The sequence below is a fragment of the Ischnura elegans genome, chromosome 5 (genome assembly GCF_921293095.1).
Source record: "Ischnura elegans chromosome 5, ioIscEleg1.1, whole genome shotgun sequence".
Taxonomy (NCBI): Eukaryota; Metazoa; Arthropoda; class Insecta; order Odonata; family Coenagrionidae; genus Ischnura; species Ischnura elegans.
In genome coordinates, this window is record NC_060250.1 from 55,685,653 (window position 1) to 55,703,765 (window position 18,113).

An 18,113-nucleotide genomic window follows, 5' to 3' on the forward strand; every position below is an offset into this window, starting at 1 on the left:
TACTCTAAAATAAAATTGAAAATCGCGACGAGTCCGAATTATCTTGGTTTTTTTTTATTTATACAATTGACGATCGCATTGCATTCGTTACAAGTTGCAACGAGCAGACTTCATTGGCGGCTAACACGTTCTTCTGGAAGTAGGAATCTAATTATGAGAACAAGTATACAAGTTAGCGATCTTGCAGGATTTCCCATATGCTAGCTCTGAATTAAAATACGCTGAAACGCCTGTACCTGCTGGGATACTCGCAAGTATAACGTCGTTACATAAGAAAAAACAAACAATGTACCCTCTCTTTTACAATTTTTCTGATTACTTATTTTACAATGATTTGCTATTTTCATTTAAAAATTATATTATGATTTGAAAAAATATTAATTCAAATTATTAGCATGTTTGGTTGCTAAGCAGTTTGTAGTGTATAAATAATGAGAGGGATTGTTGGAGAGTTTTCTGTGGAGAGCGGAGAAAGATACGAGATCGATCTGAGAATGACAATTTGCGGAAAAAGTAGATATTTGAAAAAAATGATATCATGGCGTCGTACTTGTGTATTCGGAATTGTGTAAGTTCTAGGGAATTGTGATTCAGGCTCCAGATACGTCGAAAACGTGGTGGCAAGTAGTCCTGGAGGGAGAGGAGGTCGGTCGATTCAATTCTTTCGTCGCCAGATATGGTCCGTGGTTTATTTTCTTTCCCTCCCCGCAAGGAAGGAGAAGACGGTCGCGTTCAATCTTCTGAGGAAATCGCGTCGTATGACGCGCCGTTTGGTTCTTGCGGGATAGTCATCCGGGCTCAAATATTTGCCACTTAACCTCCCCCATCCATCTCTTCCTAGCAGAGTCGATTTTCGCCTCCTCCTCCGTCGTCTTCGGCTCCGAAATGGAAAAGCTCTCAAGCGTGTGTACCCTCGTGAAATTATGTGATCCGCTGTCGGCTTCTCTTAAGCGCCTTCCAACTCCCCGCTCTCCGCCCTTGTCTCAACCTTCCCACAAGCCCCTTATTCTTCACCAATCTATTTTCCCCCAAACCTCCACACTCCAAGGGTCGGTCGGTCGGTCTTCCTCAGGATCACAATATAAAATAAGAAGAAAGAGATAATGTGGCGAGATTGGTGGAAGAGAGCGGTTGTAATAGTGCCAAAGGAGAAGGAACTGCATGAAGAAGTATGATTCAGTGAACAGCTCTGACTTCGCTCCGTCGTCTTTTTTTATTCTCCCTCTCGGTTTTTATTCCCTCAAAATATGTGGAAATGTTCTTTATAATGTTTCCACAATTATAATCTCATTGTTGCATGAGAATAATGCTGGCGAAATATCCGCGTCTTCATTTTTCAAAACTAGCTTTCAAACGTTATGGCCGAAATAAATGAGTGGCCTCTGTACTCTAATTAACTAACAACGTCGTTCTCCTTTAGTTTTAAACCTGAACTAAATTATCCTCTACTCCTGAAATTTTGGCTGTAATAGATTTTTCATTCAGTACGATTTCTTTTTAGGTAAATGCTATAATAATGCAAGGATACGTCAAACGACGAAATAACTCCTTCATGAGGATGCAATGTATTTCATCATTTAAGCAATCTACGCCTGTTTGCCTTGACGATATCAAGTTACGGGTTACTTATTTCTCATTTACAATACTATAGAACTTTAAGCTTTGTTTCTCTTGTGATGTTGTATTGATAATGGGAAGTCGCCCTCACCCCTCCGCTTGCTCTTTCCATTTGAATTTCTTATGATGGAGTGGTAAACAGATCACTGTCAAGAAGAATCAAGAATTCGTTGTTCGGTTCAATCTGATAAACATTCGACAGGCAGCCCCCCCCCCCCCATTTGTTCCTGTCCTCAGATGCGAAGCGTTCGTGTCGTGGATTTTGGTCCGATAATATTATGTATTCAGTATGCGTGATCGCGTGAAGGAAGAGATAAACGAGGTGATAAATTGGGAAATAAAACCATGAGATGATAAATAGATACCTTTTGAGCGCAGGGCGTTCCTCAGTTGTCGTATCAAGAGATAAAGAAAGTGTTGCACAGCTTTGACTCACTCACTCAGTTTTGGACTCGTCTGAGACGGAATGCTTAGGGCTTTAGAAGCTTGTCTCAGGAAGGCTTAGCCTGAATTCTCATTGCCTAGTAGTATTACGATCATTTTCGACTAGCCATTAGCTACATTAAGCTATTGTGTAACCTGTATTTTCAGATTGTATGGGCGATTGATGCTCTATTGAAAAATCACCGTATAATTCTTCTAATCATTATGTCTGGTTGTATTTTTTAAGCTCCTGAATATTCGTCGCGTGGTAAGCTACGGGAAGCGTTGTTTTGGCCAGTTTGCCAAGCCTACTCATGGTAATGTTTATTGTTGGTATCAAAGTTAATAGCAGGAAGGGATGAAAAAGGAAACGAGTTAGCTTTGCTGATCGCGGCGGCAGGGGATCATTTCTTCCTACGGTTTCTTTTTCTCTTAGACTCACATGCACAAATTCTGTAAAATTTGAATTCTAATTTGTCTTATTTGCAAACCCTAGTTTATCGATATTTTTTTAAATTTGTGACGATATCGAGAACGTTTTCGTGGTCTAGTTTTCATTCCTAAACATGCGAAAAAAGGGTCTCACTGCTACAATTACTACCGCTCATTACTGCTATATTTGTGAAAATGTAATGGGGACAACACTTATAATTATTCCTCGGTAGGTATACGGTTTAAATCGTTTTGAGATAAAATATTATAGACCTTTAGCTCATTTTGTTGTTTCTGCACCAGGGAAATGGCGATCACATTCTCTCCACGGGTTCGCTGCACTGCCGCAGTATGCGGAGATGCACCTGTTAAACCGAGCACGAGTTCACCCAACTTTTTAAAAATATTGGCCGTCTCCGAGGGATTTATAAAAAATCGCTGTATCTGGCGGAAAGTACGCAGATGTTTGCCTCGGAAATCTGTTCTGCGTGCTCGAGCAAGGGCTTTTAAGATTTTGCGAGCGATAAGAGGCCTCCACCCGAGTGCCTTCTTAACTGACCGCTTACCCCGTATCTCCCGAGTCGCATGCACGGGGAAATGATGTCGGCTGAAGTTTCTTTCTGCTTGCCGCAGATATCTCAAGCGTCGGCGGAGTGGGCTCGCTTATCCTCTGGTCTCTCGTCAGCTCCCCGGTGGTGAATGTCAGGAAAACACGAACTTCCTTCGCGTCAGGAAAATTCATGGTTATGCGCTTGGATGGAATGGGCTTGATTCCTTTAATGCAGGTGTATTTTTTTTTTCGAGTATCTGCGCGTCAGAGCTAGGTATCTGGGAGCATTCGTTTACTGATCGCGGAGGAAAAATCTGTTCTAAGCGCGTGAAACTTTCATATATGGTTGCGTATTGTGTGAGTATATATTCAGGAGAGGAGCCTTGATATATTTTTAAGATTTCTCTGATAATGATTAACGTGATTTAAAAGAAGGTTATTTACAATTATTATTAAGGATGATGAAATAAATTATACTGGGTGAGAAATCTAAATATTGTCTTTGACTGGGTTCTTCCTCATATGTACAATAAATCGGTTAATAAATTAATACAGTAAATAAATGTATAAAACACCTCGACCAAAAAATAAATTTTGGCTAAATTAATGTAACAACCAAATCTCCCTCCTTGTTTCGGCACAAGAGTTCGTACTGCTACCAGTTCAATATTCGCCGTGAGAGAACGAGAGAGAGAGAGACACGAGAATTGAATAAAACCGAAACAATGGGTGAGTCGACAGAAAAGGGTTAAGGAAGGCTAGTTTTCTGGGTGGACATTTTTCAGAGAGGATATATAAAGGGAGGTCCCTTAAGTATCGGCGACAAAGAAGTAAATAACCTCAACGCTGTCGCGAAAACACATTCCACTTAGCCTCGACCCTTCTACGGTAGCATACTCCTCCACATTTTTTTCCTCAGACTCCCCTATCGCAACATCCCGAACCACCCGGTGATAAATAGCCGTACGGAGGATGTCATAGCCGCCATAGGATTAGCCTCCCCTCCGATGAGCGGGTGGTTTGCTCCGTGGTGGCCGAAGAATAAATGATCCATTAGGTTGTGACGTGTGCTTCCACGGGAATAGCCGCTATTATTCCTCTTCTCCACCATGTCCCTACTCCTCCTCTCTCTCTCTCTCTCTGGGGCTGAAAACACTTAATCGCTGCCATTCCCGTCTCCTTGCCGACCGTCGTACACGCCCCCTTGTTCCGCCATTCCCCTTCCTAGTCTTTTTCTCCACTGGAAACACACGAATGCCGCCTCCGTTGTCTCCTCCGCGTAGCGAACATGATTTGTGGGCGAGGAGAATACGAGAGCTTGTTGATGCCGGTGCGATATCGGTATCGCGAAGACTGGTGGGCGATGCGACTTCGTGAGCAGGGTGTTTCTCGGAGACATTGACGGGCACTGGCGTGTGTTGTATGTGCTGGAATTCATCTTTCCTAGGAAAATATGATATTCTTTCACTTGCTGAGTATGTGAAGTGTATGGCGGTATAAATAGAAGTAGGAGTAGGTACATTGCGAGGCAATGGGAAAGGAATAAGAAACAGAATAGCGTCATTAAGGGATGCTTGTATAGTAAGGAATGAGTTTGCGAAGGAATTACCTTGCCTTCTGCCATATAGATGAACCTTCGGTGTGTACTTATGACATTACGAATTCTCTTGACGCAAAATTTCCCCGAAACAAGGCCTAATCTTATTTATTAAAATTTTGTAGGGCATAGAATGAGTTTTAAGCCAATAATGCGTCACCATAAAAGGCAGGCGGAAGGGATGCTCCTCCTTAATTTTAACCATTTATTTGTGGTTGGAAGAAAATTACTTTGATTTTCTACGAAACATTTCGTAAGTTTCAGTTTCGTAACATCAGTTTCGTAGAAAAGCAAAGTAATTTTCTTCCAACCATATAATGGAATTCTACAAAGTAAAGACCTCAACAATTCAGTGCACCATTTATTTGTGTCTGGAGACAGTTTAAGAACCATTTGTGGTATTAACCCGTGATTTGATACACCCCGATATCGTGCTTCAATTCGATATCGATGGCCAAATATCGCGCGACTCTTTCCTTCATAGCCTGCGATACGTATATCTGCCTCTCCTTTGGTTATCAAAATGCCGATATCTCGCGGCTTTGCGGCTCTTACGTCCTTATGCCATCGACTCTGACCCCGTTCAACCCGGCCTACCCACCACCACCCTTTGTCTCTGAAAGCCTCCTCGTCCATCTTCCACTCGGCTCACCCCTCTCTTGCTTGACGTACCCCCACCCATCCCTTCCTTGTCTACTTGTATCTTCTCTTTAGTCCTTGCTTTCCTTTTCTTTAGTGCCGTAAACAATTTGTTTTATGTTAGCAGAAAGATATCTGTAGCTTTCTTGTATCATTATTGTTAGTTTATTGAAACATGGAGTACCAAGTGCTAGAAATCGAAAACGTGGTTTTACATGCAAAAAAATTGTTACTTAATTGTGAAAAAATTACGTTTAAGAAATACAACAGAGTACCGAATTTTTAAAATTCATATTCATTCCCAACTTAGAAGTACACTCAAATTAATTTTATCCTAATTTCCCACTTGTAAATGTTTGAAATTGCGATTAATCTGCAATTATTAACTAACTTTACGTGGTTGAAATTTACTTTTTTATTTCACCGTAGTCCAAAATTCTAGAGGGCGTGGTTCTATTTTCATTGAGACTGCGATGCTGTATTTTTAGTGGTATTTTTTCGTTTTCATCACTTTTTCAATTTTTTGTTGCAGATTTCATGCGTTAAAACTTAACTCAATGCGGCTATTCTTCACACCTTCAGTGAGCTTGTATTTTAACTTTTAATGTTAACAATATGATTATAAATAAACCGTTTCCACCGAAAACGTCCTAAAAGTGAGAATGATTTGGATCGACTCCATAGTGCAACGCAATACCTTCTTTTTCGTCTGAAACCACACGTCCGCACGTGATCTAAATTGAGTTTTAAGCTGATATTATAGTCTATTTTGTACTATTAATCAGAATTGATATTCATTATAATCCTTTTGATCATGTTTCTCAGTTCTTTTGGATTATATTTTTCATAGGGACTACCTATAGCTCCCCTTTGATGTAGAAAAAAGTCTGTAAATTATTTATGAAGATCGTTTTTCTGTTTTGGGAATTAAAATAAACCTTATTATTTTTCTATGAATTTTTTTATTGTCTTTCAGGGCTTAAGTACCAATTTGGGGTTTCAGCCAGGATTTCGGTGAAATTCGCCGCTGTGGCGCGGGAGATGTGCCTCGTCCCGCCCGTTTTCTCTTATCTCTTCCGCCTCCGACCCGAACCGTAGTTTCTCCACAACGTCAGAGGCCGTTAATCCATCCACCCCCTCCTTACTTCGCCCTCTCTCTCTCTCTTCTTGATGTGTTTGCTCTCTGGTCTGCTTCCACTTCACCGATTCCTCCGAAACCCCTTCTCCATCCCTTTCTCTCCAAACTCTTGTCCTCTTCCTCCTTGAATCATTCCCGAGTCTCTCATGTGACGCATGGCCATGGAAGCCAAGGGGTTCGGAGTTCATTTTATATTATTTTTATGCACTTGAGTGAATGATTCCTAAAGCTTCAAAAATTGTGTTTTCAAAGTAAAAACTTCTTTTGCCGGTCTCGGTGGCGGCAGGGTAAAGTCCTCGCCTGCCAAACGAGGTCGCGGGTTCGAGTCCCGCCTGGGTAGGTGAACCTTATTCAGGGTATGGTTGTTCAATGTTCATGTACTTGTAATTGTGAAATCTGTTGAACACCGCGATGCAAAGTGGCCATCATGAGCTGTAATCGGTGGTGTGGGAGTAAATAAATAAATAAACTTCTCCCCATTCCTAACATCTGTCCATGCAGTTAGTCAGGACAATCAAGTAAGAAAACTTTTATTTCGTTTTTTAAATCTTTTATTTTTATAAAATGAAGCAGAAAAATACTTATAGTTTCACAAATTTCATTATAGGGTTATCTTAAAACTTTCTGATTTGTTATATTTGTAATGAAAAAACGTGATATTTTGGGTACTAGGGAACGATGTGAGAATGGACATAAGAGAAAGATACCTCTACTATGAACGATATTTTAAGAATAATCTCTAAATTAATAGTTATTGTAGTAATTTTTTATTAATTAGAAGACAAATAAATGGCACTACAATGCAGGCGGAACTCCGTTATGATAGAAAGAGTACCTGTCCTAATTTTGTTGCGGAATGCAACTCTGCTGTTTTGGTTCGTACTGATCTCCTGCCTCTGTAATGTTTTCTACTGCGTTCCTTTCCTCCCTTCATTTATTATTGTTCTTCCTAACTCAGATTTGGGCGAAATGATTCATCGCTCATCTTCTTTCTTCTTCTCCTTGCCTCACCCACACCAACCGTCGCATGCCCGCAAAAGTTCTCATCAAGAAACCCCATTCATTTTTTGTTACTTTCACCACTCCGGGGCCTTTCCCCTGTAAATCTTTTCCTCACATCCCCTCTCTCTCTCTCTTCCTTGTCCTCTCTCTCTTTTCCCTTTTGAGTGATCGTCTCCAACGCTCTCACCCTGTTCCCTTCTGCTTGCTTGGAAAAACTCTCTCCACTATGAAGAAGTTTTCGTTTCGGCTTGGTGTCTTCCCTGTCCCTCACGTTCCGGGTGCTCGGGGGAGATTTTCGTCATTCCTGGGCTCGGTTGTGCGGTGGATTCTTTGTTTTCAAGTTGGTTACATAAATACACGTTTGCGTCATAATTAGAGTGCGTCTTCGTTGAGGATATCCTCGAGAATTCTCCGGCATCTCTCATCTGTGGCGCTCAGGGTTTGGTGTGAGAAGTCAAATTATGTTTATTAACGATATCGCCAAGGAAGCTCAACATATATACGGTTGATACAAAAGAAAAAACTGGAGTCTGCCTCCTTTATAATCAGATTTTAAATACAACGTAAAATAACAGTATAAATACACTTTATAAATATACACTTTAATGATATAAAATACTTGTCATTCCTTATCATTTCCTGTTTTCTCTAATTTTTTCGAGCAAAACTTGTTTTAACAAATGGCGTGAAATGCGCGAACCCCGCACGAGGTAGAACACTGGACACAGTAGGTGGAGGGTTGGGAAATCAGCCGCTCGCATGACAGAGCCCTCTTCCGACCATGATCCAGTATTTATATTCTTGTTCGGAGGCGTTGTTGTGCAGTGAAACCCCACGATTCAAACCAGTCGGGAGGACTGCGGGCCCCTTTTCCCGTCTTTGGCGAGCGGATACACGGGCTAACGGATTTAATACCCCCACGAAGATAAGCATCTCGGTGGATAAGGCCGACAAAAGCGCATAAAATGCCCCAAGTTTTGTGGAAATCTTCAAGGGCGAGCCCGGAGCATGCCAGCCCCCCCTCCATTTCCCTCTGCTTATGCTGGGTACAAGCTTGGCGCCCAATTGTCCTCGCTAGATTATTCTTCTCTTTTTTTTTCTTCCTCGTAATTCTGTTTTAACCAAAAAAGTTCGTTTCTCCAGCTTGTAAGAGGAAGCTCTTTCCTTGGCTTTGGTTTCCTCAGGAATAGACCCGTTTGCCTGTCAAGAATCCGCCTTCCAGACCAAACCTCCTTCCTATTTCTTTGTCTATCTGTCTCCATGAACTAAATAAAATTGTGAAAACATATGCGTGATGCATTAAAAAGTGCTTAAAAGTAAGAACATATATCTATGCGCTTTATCTTGTAATCCTTGATGTTTACGGAGCCACAATCTTTTTTGTAATGGAATTTTCTCCAAGGGTGTTGTCCACAGTACAATAAATATATATTCTACTCCAACCTTCTATCTATATTCCTCCTGTTTCATTTGCTCATTCTCTCTCTACTTTTATCCTCGTTCTAGCTCGCTCTTTCCGCCATCCGGTTGGTTGGTTCTCCATCCCCACCTCAGAATCCTCTCTCTGCACTGTCCATAGCGAGTATAAATCTCTTCCCCCGCCCTCTCTTTGCTGCATGTTCATCCCCTTATCCCTCCCTTGCCTTTCTTAGGCCTACACTTCCCTCCCTTCACGTGAGGGATTCAGCCTGTCTCGCTCGTCCGCCTCCCTCGTGAACCTTTGACCCTAGCGCCCCCGCTGTGCCTGCGAAGAATCATTGCACCCGCTCACAAGCGCAGCCGCCGACCACGGAGCTCTGCGATTGTTGATACGTCCTCCGAAAGGGTTCTGCTGAGCGTGCATCGTCTATGATGCAATTCCGTATTATTATAACCATGGATTTTATTAGGAATTTTGAGGTTTCTATGGACTGGAGCGCTCTACTCTGCAGAAACATCAATTCCTAATCAAGTTAAAAGAATTGCGTTAGCAAAGGAGGCGTTCATGAACAGGAAGTCACTTGTGAGAGGAATGTTTTGTAAGAATTTAAAGAAAAGGATAGTGAATGGGCTGATCTGGAGTGTAACGCTTTACAGTGTGGAAACATGGACACTTAGGAAGGAGGACGAGAGAAAATTAGAGGCGTTCGATATGTGGGTGTGGAGAAATGAAGAAGGTGAAGTGGACGGAGAGGAGGAGGAACGTCAAAGTGCTGGGCATGGAGGGTGTGGAGAGAGGGCATCTACATGAGATATAGGAGAGGGAGAAGGTATGGATGGAGCGAGTACTTAGCGGGAAGTGGATGTTGAAAACGGTGTGAGAGGGTAGAATGTGAATTCATAAATAATTGTTATGATGGAATATTTTTGTCGAAATCTCCGCCCTATCAACCTTCCCTCATTAAATTACCATCATAGGTTCGAGAATAGACTTATTAATCTTCAGTTTATCAATGAATATTGCGTGTTTATCCTCGGTTATTAGGTATTAGCGGTCGCTAATGCAGCATATCGGAGAAATAAAAGACTTTCGATGCGATTGTAATCCTGTCTCCTTATGGCCAGCTAATGCTAGCTGTGGATTACCCTTAGCGACGTAAGAACCAGCATTTACGCTCGTTCTCTTTCTTGCCCGTATATTTACCTATTATCTGTAAACATGTCCTCCCCTATAAATACTAGTTTCATCCAAGTCCTTCGTCCCCTCCTTACCTCCACCAGAATTTTCTTCTCCTCGCCCACAATGTCTAGCACTTTCTCGTCCCCTTCTCTTGCCGTACTTGATCTATATATTCTTACAGTTCGAATATTGTAAAGATGCAAAGTGAAGCACTGACTGTTGCCCTCCTTGCAAGTCTCCACCGATTAGCAATATCACCGAGTTGAGTATCATATTATCTCATTGACCGGTTCAACAATGTTTTCTGATGGCTTCAGAGTGCACGATAATGATGCTGTTCTTAGCTACGCGGTGTATCGAGAAAAAAATGAGGATCGAAACTCACCGGAAACATGTGTACCTATTGAATCTCGCGCTGATTCGTTCTCAGCCGTTAATCTATTCTAAGATACACGACTTCTAGATAAAAGGCTCGCCGTATCAACTTACGGAATCTGGCTAATACTTTGCCTTCAGATAGGATCTCAAGCTTCCATTTACAAACGAGCCGCCTTTCTCCTGGTGTCCCATCATTGGCTGCTCCCTACCTTCCGCACACTCCTCCCCCTGACTATTTCTCTTCCCCAACCTTCCTTTCGTCTTGGGCGTCTTTCGTTCGTCCTAGCTCCTGTCCCCTTTCCTTCTTCCCACCGCTTAAATTCCTGCCTGCGTTCCTGCACACACTCAAGCCTCCACGAGACCTTTTCCTCCTCCCGAAGAAGGTCCGGATTGTCCATTCATCACTCGGCCATTAGCTTAAGGGCCTTGAGTCCTTGCGTCGACGTGGCGGCTCTTCGATATCTCGTCATCCCGCTCTCGTTGTTTTTTTTCCTCGTAAAATCCATTTATAACGATTCCGGACGATTCGACTCTGTCGATGGCGTCTAATCGGTCGTGCCCGATAGCGCGTCTCGCAGACTTCACGTTTCTATCCCGTCTTCTCTGTTCGTTGTGGACGGAAACGCGTTCCCCGTCTCCCTACTGCTTATTCATCTTCCTCTTTGTAAGTGGAAGACGAGTTAGGGGAGGCTTATTTAAGAGTGTTTTCTCCTTTTGGAGGATTGGCTAGCTGAAATGAATTGGTTTGCCCATGCCGCAGTCCATGTTGAAAAGGAAAAAGAAAGGATTTCTGGCCATCAACGAAATGTTGATATTTTCTTGTTTGCTTGTGGGAATTTGAATGAATTGGATTCCGTGTAAAAAAAAACGATTGACGGAATCGAATATGTCACCTATAAACTTTGATCAGTTATATTCAATTTATGTTTTCATCATAAATAGTGTTAAATAATTTTATATCTAATAGAGGTTCATCGACCGCGATTGTGTAACTTTAGTTTTATTTTTGGTGCTGAAAAAGGATATTAACCGGTTAAGAATAGTTCCACAAAATCATGTGTGTTAAGTCATCCATTCGCCAGTTATTTCCTAATTTCATTGCTTCATATTATTTCATAGTCATATTTAAAAATTGAAAATTGGAGGGGTTGTTCTTCGCGATTGTGAATCATACTCTCGATACCTTCACGTTGTCCTTCTGACGCTCGTACCCCGAAACGTCGGCAGCCAGGAGATTACCCGGTGGAGAACTCGAATAGCCTTCACTACTTGTATTTAAGCCGCCACTTCTCCTTGTGAGATTGTTCTTTTCTATCTTCTATACATGTACCTTATCCCATGGAGCCGGAATAAGTTATTAAAGATCTGAAATTAAGTTTCAATTTTTTGAACAATCTACCTTTAGAGTGTAGCTATCGTGACAAAGGTCGTCGAAAAAATGGTGATAGTCGTTTTGTGGCTGCTGCACCATCTTATCGATAGCCATATCGGTACCTTTTGTTTTCCAAGCTCGAAATACTTACAAGCTCTCCCAAAAGAACTCATTCGTCATCAACGGGATTTCGATCACAGGGAAATAGCCGGGGGAACTGGGTAGTCGGACAAAAAAGGCTTCCAGTCAATGCAATAGCTCCCTCCGTCCGGTCTTATTCACTCTCTACCGATACAGTCATTCTCTTCAATTTTGCCTTTCAATTAGCCGTGCCCCGTTCACATTTCCTTTTTGCATCGCCCCTCATATCCTTTCCTTCGTCACGTTCGCGCTCTCAACTCCCGCCCTCGCAACGCGAACAACTCTCTCTGGAATGATTACCACTCTCCACCGCGGAGTTCGTCTTTTTTTATTCTCTTTTCCTTCTCATTTCCTGTCTTGTTGGTCCTCGTCTCTCCTTACCTCTTTGCCTTGGTTTCCTGAAGTACCTATTTTCTGAACCTCAAGGCTTTTCAAGATATTCACGCAACGTGAGTATCATTGGCGTACCAAGAAAAATTATATGCGAAAGGAGGGATAGATTTTTTTAATTACGGCCACTACATTCGTAACTCATTTTGTAAACGCTACCAAAATTTGCAAGAAATTAGCAATTGCGTTCAGTGCAATGGAATTATTTTTTATTTACAACTTCAGCGTTATAGTACCTGTTCTAACCTCAACTCAATACCTACTGCATCGGCAACGCTTTTCTTGGAGTATATTCTGTTCTAGTAGGTTTCACCCTAAAATTTTCCTGTGTATTGCCGTTGTATTTTTTCGAGTAATGTTTTAAAATTAATGGTTAGCCGAATAAGAATGGACAAAAGTATTGAAACTGGATGCTGTCAACTATGGTATTATTGATGAGAGTGCAGTCGTTCTTTTGCGAAGAAGCAATTCGTTGGCTGTCCGAACGTTTAATGTATAAATACTCAGTTATTAGAGTGAAAAATAAGCGGGAGTAAGAGAGCATAATAATGTAGGAAATACTTTAAAGGTCATGAGGCCTATCTTCTATCTAAAGGAGTGTGGCTGCCGACACATTGTAGCATATTTTCTCATTTCTCTTTCTAACTTCTTTAAATTTCTTGTTTTATTTTTATAAATTTTGTGAATCACCGTTTTAGACGTGCAAATTTATTGGTGAGCTGAAATGTTTTTCTGCCATGCATTACTCACACATTTATTCGACTCCTCTGTGCGTCCGCCGGCGAAGCGGGCGTTTTCTTTTTTATGGGAAGATAATATACACGCGGGGTATGTATGCATGCTTATAACTGCGTGAAGCTACAGGCGGAGTAGAGAAGGACGAGCCGGAGTGAGGAGAGAAAGGCTTCTTCTGCCTCCACTTGGGCGTTGTGTGCGCGTTTTGAAAGGATGGAGGTGGAGAGGGAGGATGGGTGTGAGGTAGTAGGTGTATGCCGGGAGATAAATGGAAGTTGGGTGAGTTTGCGACGGAGGAAAGGGTTTCTTTTTTAGTCCGAACGTGGTGTGTTGAGACAGAGAGGGAATGGGTGGGGATGGCAGCAAGGGAGTGAGTCATGAGTAGGGAAGAGAAAAAGGTCTAAAGTGGGGTTTTGATCGCGGAGGAAGATAAATACTCGCAGCCCTATTCATTCTCTCCTTCTCTTTTACTCTTCCTATCTCACCCCCACACTACATTCTACTCACCCCACTCGCCTTCTCACGTAACCCTTCTCTTTCTCGACCCATTTGACCACCTATACCCGTGCCCCATTCAACCTCCTATCTCTTTTCCCCCCACCCTTCAAGTCCCATACGACCCTTTTCAGTTCTTCTCCCTTCGCCTCACACATCTTTCTTTCTTTCTTTTCCGCTTTTCATCCTTCTCCAGTCTCCAATCCTTCCCCATCCACTGCTCAACAATTTTTTTTCCTATCTCTCCTTTTCGACTCTTCCCAAGCTTCCTTTTCTCTGCCCGCCATGCTGTAAAAACGTTCGTTCGCTCCTCGCGCTTTATCTACGCTCACAGTATGTGCTCTCTCTGCAGTCTCTCCCTCACTGTATACCTCTCTCTCAGCATTTTGCAGTTTACCACCCCTTCCTCCGTGCGTCTCATTTTGCTGTCTTCTCTTTTTGTTCCCCCCTCCTTTTCCCGCCTTATTTTTCGCCCTCCTGTTTCGTTGAGGAGAGCTGAGAGGAGAAAGGATCTTTACCTCCCTGAACAAGTGGGTTGACGCCGAGAGAATGGAATATATCTCTTTTTTTCTCACTTCTGCCTCTTTTCCATATACATATCCTCCTCTCTTCGTCCGCTTTACCTTTATATTCGCTTCTTTATCTCCTCTCTTCCTTTCCCGTTTCTCCTTTCTGCCTTCCTCGCCGTCGTATCCTCTCTCTCTCTTTGGAGCCGCATTTCATTTGTTTTCAGCCCGTGCCTCCCGATTCGCCATCTTGGAATTCTTTCGAGCAGTTTTCTCGCTTACTGTGCCAAGTTTTCCTCGTGCTCGGTTGCACTGCTTTGTACGTCATCGCTGAATAAGTACCCTCTTTCCGGACATTAACTGCCGCACTTGTTTATCTGATGTGTTCCTTCATTTTTGGCTTGCAGCTAGGGTTCCTGAGACGGAGGAAAATCATTATAGAAATTTATTGAGCCTGTTCTTTGGCTGTAATTGCGGCTATCATGTAGGGAATCGTGTTAGCAAGTGATGAGGGGTCTTGTGAAGCAGTTGTAGTTCTTGTCTCCTTTCAAAAGGAGGAAAGATAAGCCTCCCTATAACTTAAACGACCTTACGAAATTAGGCTGTTAATATCTTCCTCCTTGTTAGTTTTTATGGAAAGTGGACGTATTCATAACGTTAATGCACCGATTTGCGAAATTTTATGTGCATGAAAAAATAAATCATATAAAAATTTTATCGCAAAATTATTCAAATTTATTGAGGAAATTTGTGAAAAAAATTCATCGCAAGGATACTGGTGGCTCAGTGGGTTAAGTTTTGGGATACTCATCGAAAGGCCTCCAGTTCAAATACAGTTTGGAGCCTTCAAAAATGCCTAAATAAAATCGTCGAAGAGCAAGGTGGCCCTTAGGAAGTACTACTAGCCTAACTTGAATGTTTGAATATGTGGTGTGGCTATGGCTGAGTATAGGGTGAGCTCTAACCTCACCAATCCAAACCAGCGTTGGGGTTGAATGATCGAGTGAGTTATTTTATTGATTTTTTATTTTTTTTTTTTTTTCTACCTCCGAAAACGATACCTTTACCCTTTTCCATCTGGGTGTTCCGTCTAACCAATCAAACGTGCACGAACATCTATACCCCGGATAGGGACAACCAATCCAGTCGACACTCGAACCCACAACCTCTTGTGTTGTAGGCAAGACTTAACTCCGCCGACACCGAGGCCGACAAAGTGATGCCTTTTTATATATTTTTTTGGCCCAGTCAAGTCATCTTCTGTGTGTCTACCTTTCTCTTTCGGTCCTTTTGCCTGACTATATGTTTCCTCTCCTATTTTCTCCTTTTCTTTTTTTCTTCTACTCTATCACCCCTCACCTCCGTCTCTCATCCGTTTTTCCTGTTGCTCTATAAGCAGGGCACAGTGACCTGTCCCCGGAAATAAAATCGCCGATTTCTCTCCCGCGTCTGTTACCCTCCCTCCTACAATCGTATATCTCTCCCTCTCTCATTTCTCTCTTCAACTCGTTTATTCTACTCTTTTCCACCTCTCTCCCGTTCGTCCTTCGCCTCCACCTTTTCAATTCTTCCTTTCCCCGTTGAGTCGTACACTCCACCCCATTCCGTTTGCGTGTGCGGTCGTAAAAAAAAAGGAGCGGCGAATCTACTCTTTTCATCTCTCCCGTCTTTTGTTTCTTGTTTTTTTAAATTCTCTTTTAGTCTCTCTCCTCTCTCGTATCATTTAAATTTTTATCTCTCTTTTTTTGTCTCTTTCTCTATCTGTCTCATTCCCCTCACTAAGGGGGTTGGTCCCCCCACCTCTTTTGCTTCCCCGCCCCCTGAGGGACATCACCAACTCAACCCACCCTTTACCCTTTTTCTCTCACCCCCCTCCCTACATTGCTTGCATGCGTCTCCTCCCTTTGTTCGCCTCCCTCCACCTACTTCCCCTTCTCCTTCCCCCCTTCCCCGCGTTGCGTCATAAAAGAGAACAGGGTCTCTTTCATTGCCTCCCTTTTGCGCGGATAAAGAGGGCTCCACTCCATTTCTGGCTATTTGCCCGAGATAATTGTGTGTGTGTGCCCCTCACCTCCTCCCATATCTGCTCGGAAAAAATTAAAGAGGAGAAAAAAATAAAGAAAGAACGAGAGAAAGGCCGTAACAGACGGGAGAACTGTGATATTTAAAAAAAATCTTTAAATTTTTTTCCTCCTCTTGTTTGCGTGTTTTTTCTCTTATTTTTCACTCCTTTTTCTGAGGAAAATAACGTGCCATCCGTTCCAGAGTTTCCACCAACTTGATAACAGTGTTTTGTTTCTTTTTTTGTTGAAGCTACGTCATTCTCCGTTCTTTTTTTTCGTTTCCACCAGTCCTCCCGGTGCTGCTGTATCTTTTCATTCCTGCTTTCTCCCCCCCCCTATCTTTCTCTCTGTTGGAATCGCCGGAAATTAATTCATTAGTGCCCGCGTCGGGTGATCTGTGCTATGCGCACAAGGCAGTTCTGATTTCATCCAAGTCATTAATTGCGACTTCTCCCGTTCCCGCGGCGCTGGTGAGTTCCGCTTGTATTTGGCGGTGGAAGAACCAGGACGAGTATGGTGGCCTTATTTTGGGGGGAAAGGCGACGTCATTTTTGCTTGTTCATGTTCAAGTGTCCCTCAAGGTTCCTAGTTCCTATTTACGATATTTTGGTGCACGATTGTCGTGGCGTTATGATTATAGTGAAAGGTGCCGTCAAACTTTTGCTCGATTGTGATGTCACTTAAGTTCCTCCTTCACTTGACCCAATACGCAATGTAACTTTTAGTTTTCTCTGAATCAGCTCCCAATTTAATTGAATGCAAGGTTACTTATCAGTAGCCATCCTATCCTGCGACTTTAGGTCCCCATTCCAACCCATCATGCTGCTTCTTTTAACGGTACAACGTAATCCACGAATGTAAATATACTTTGTTTTAAGCTGCGTAAAATGGTCTGATTCCCAATATTGCACATCTTATTGAGGTCAACATAGTATCAGCTAGGCATCCGCGCAAGTCATGTCATCTGTTAGAAGGGCCTTTGTAATCGATGAGGAAATAGACCCCATCAGTGAGAGCAGTGGCGTAACAATGGGGGGATGAGGGGATAGATCCCCCCCAAAGCCTCAGAAAAATGAAAAAATATTAAAAACCATTGCTTAGTTTTGACGTATAATAACTGAATCTGTTTAAAGTTAAATTTTCAGAGCCTAAATGAAGTAAAATTTATTTCCAGGCATGTCATTTTTCAAATATTTTCCCGGATCCCATCCCGGTTGCCAGGGGGGGGGGGTGCCACTCCAAGCCATCCCATTTCCCCCCTCAAAGTATATTCATATTAACGCTAGAACACGCGAGATAAATAATTACTTTGGCGGTCACGAAGATTACGAGCACCTTTTATGGCAGCGCAAATACCCTTTGTCAATACTTACGTTGACGCAGGATTTTTGCTGTTCAAACATTCTAACCTTGGCTTCTTCGAGTATGTTTTTGTTGCGTATATCCAGCGGAATCAGAAACGGCAGGTTCCTGTTGCGTATGTTCTAATATTTCATTCGGTGTTCATGGTTAACTTAAAAATAAATGTGTTCGCAAATTATGTTCTCTTTTGCATTATGAATTGACTCGAGTTCATGGGGAAGGGAAGTTGACGTAGATTATATACTGTATCCTTCCTTCCGCTTCCCTTTGTCTCTTTGGTCATATTTTGTAACTTTTTACTTTCTTTCTTTTTACTCTTCAAGGGAAATTCACCGAACTGGGTAGAATCTCTCCTTTCTCTTTTCCCTTCCCTCACACCTGCGCACCAAATTAATGTCGCACTTGATATTCCGGAAATCTGATGCAGCCGTTCTTCAGCTGTTTTATCTCTTCCCACCGCTCTACCCCTATCCCATGAACATTATTTCGGCCTACATCCGTTTAAAAGATAGAATTATTACATCATTTAAATCGTCGTCCTTTATACTCGTACCCTGGGCAGCTCGCTCGGTGTTCATGTTTTTGGGTGGTTATGAGGGTGTTCCAAACATATCCGGTTTCTCTTTAACAAAACAAATGCCACTTAGTTCCCGCTGTGTCCTCCGATATTCATC

The 18,113-nt window shown here is 42.4% G+C and overlaps 1 protein-coding gene across 1 annotated transcript in view; it reads left to right on the plus strand.

Annotated features, from left to right (window-relative positions):
* The window catches only part of LOC124159696 (proline-rich protein 36-like), an 836,869-nt gene that overhangs the window by 556,344 nt on the left and 262,412 nt on the right, over window positions 1-18,113 (plus strand). The gene's annotated exons all lie outside the window — the stretch shown is intronic.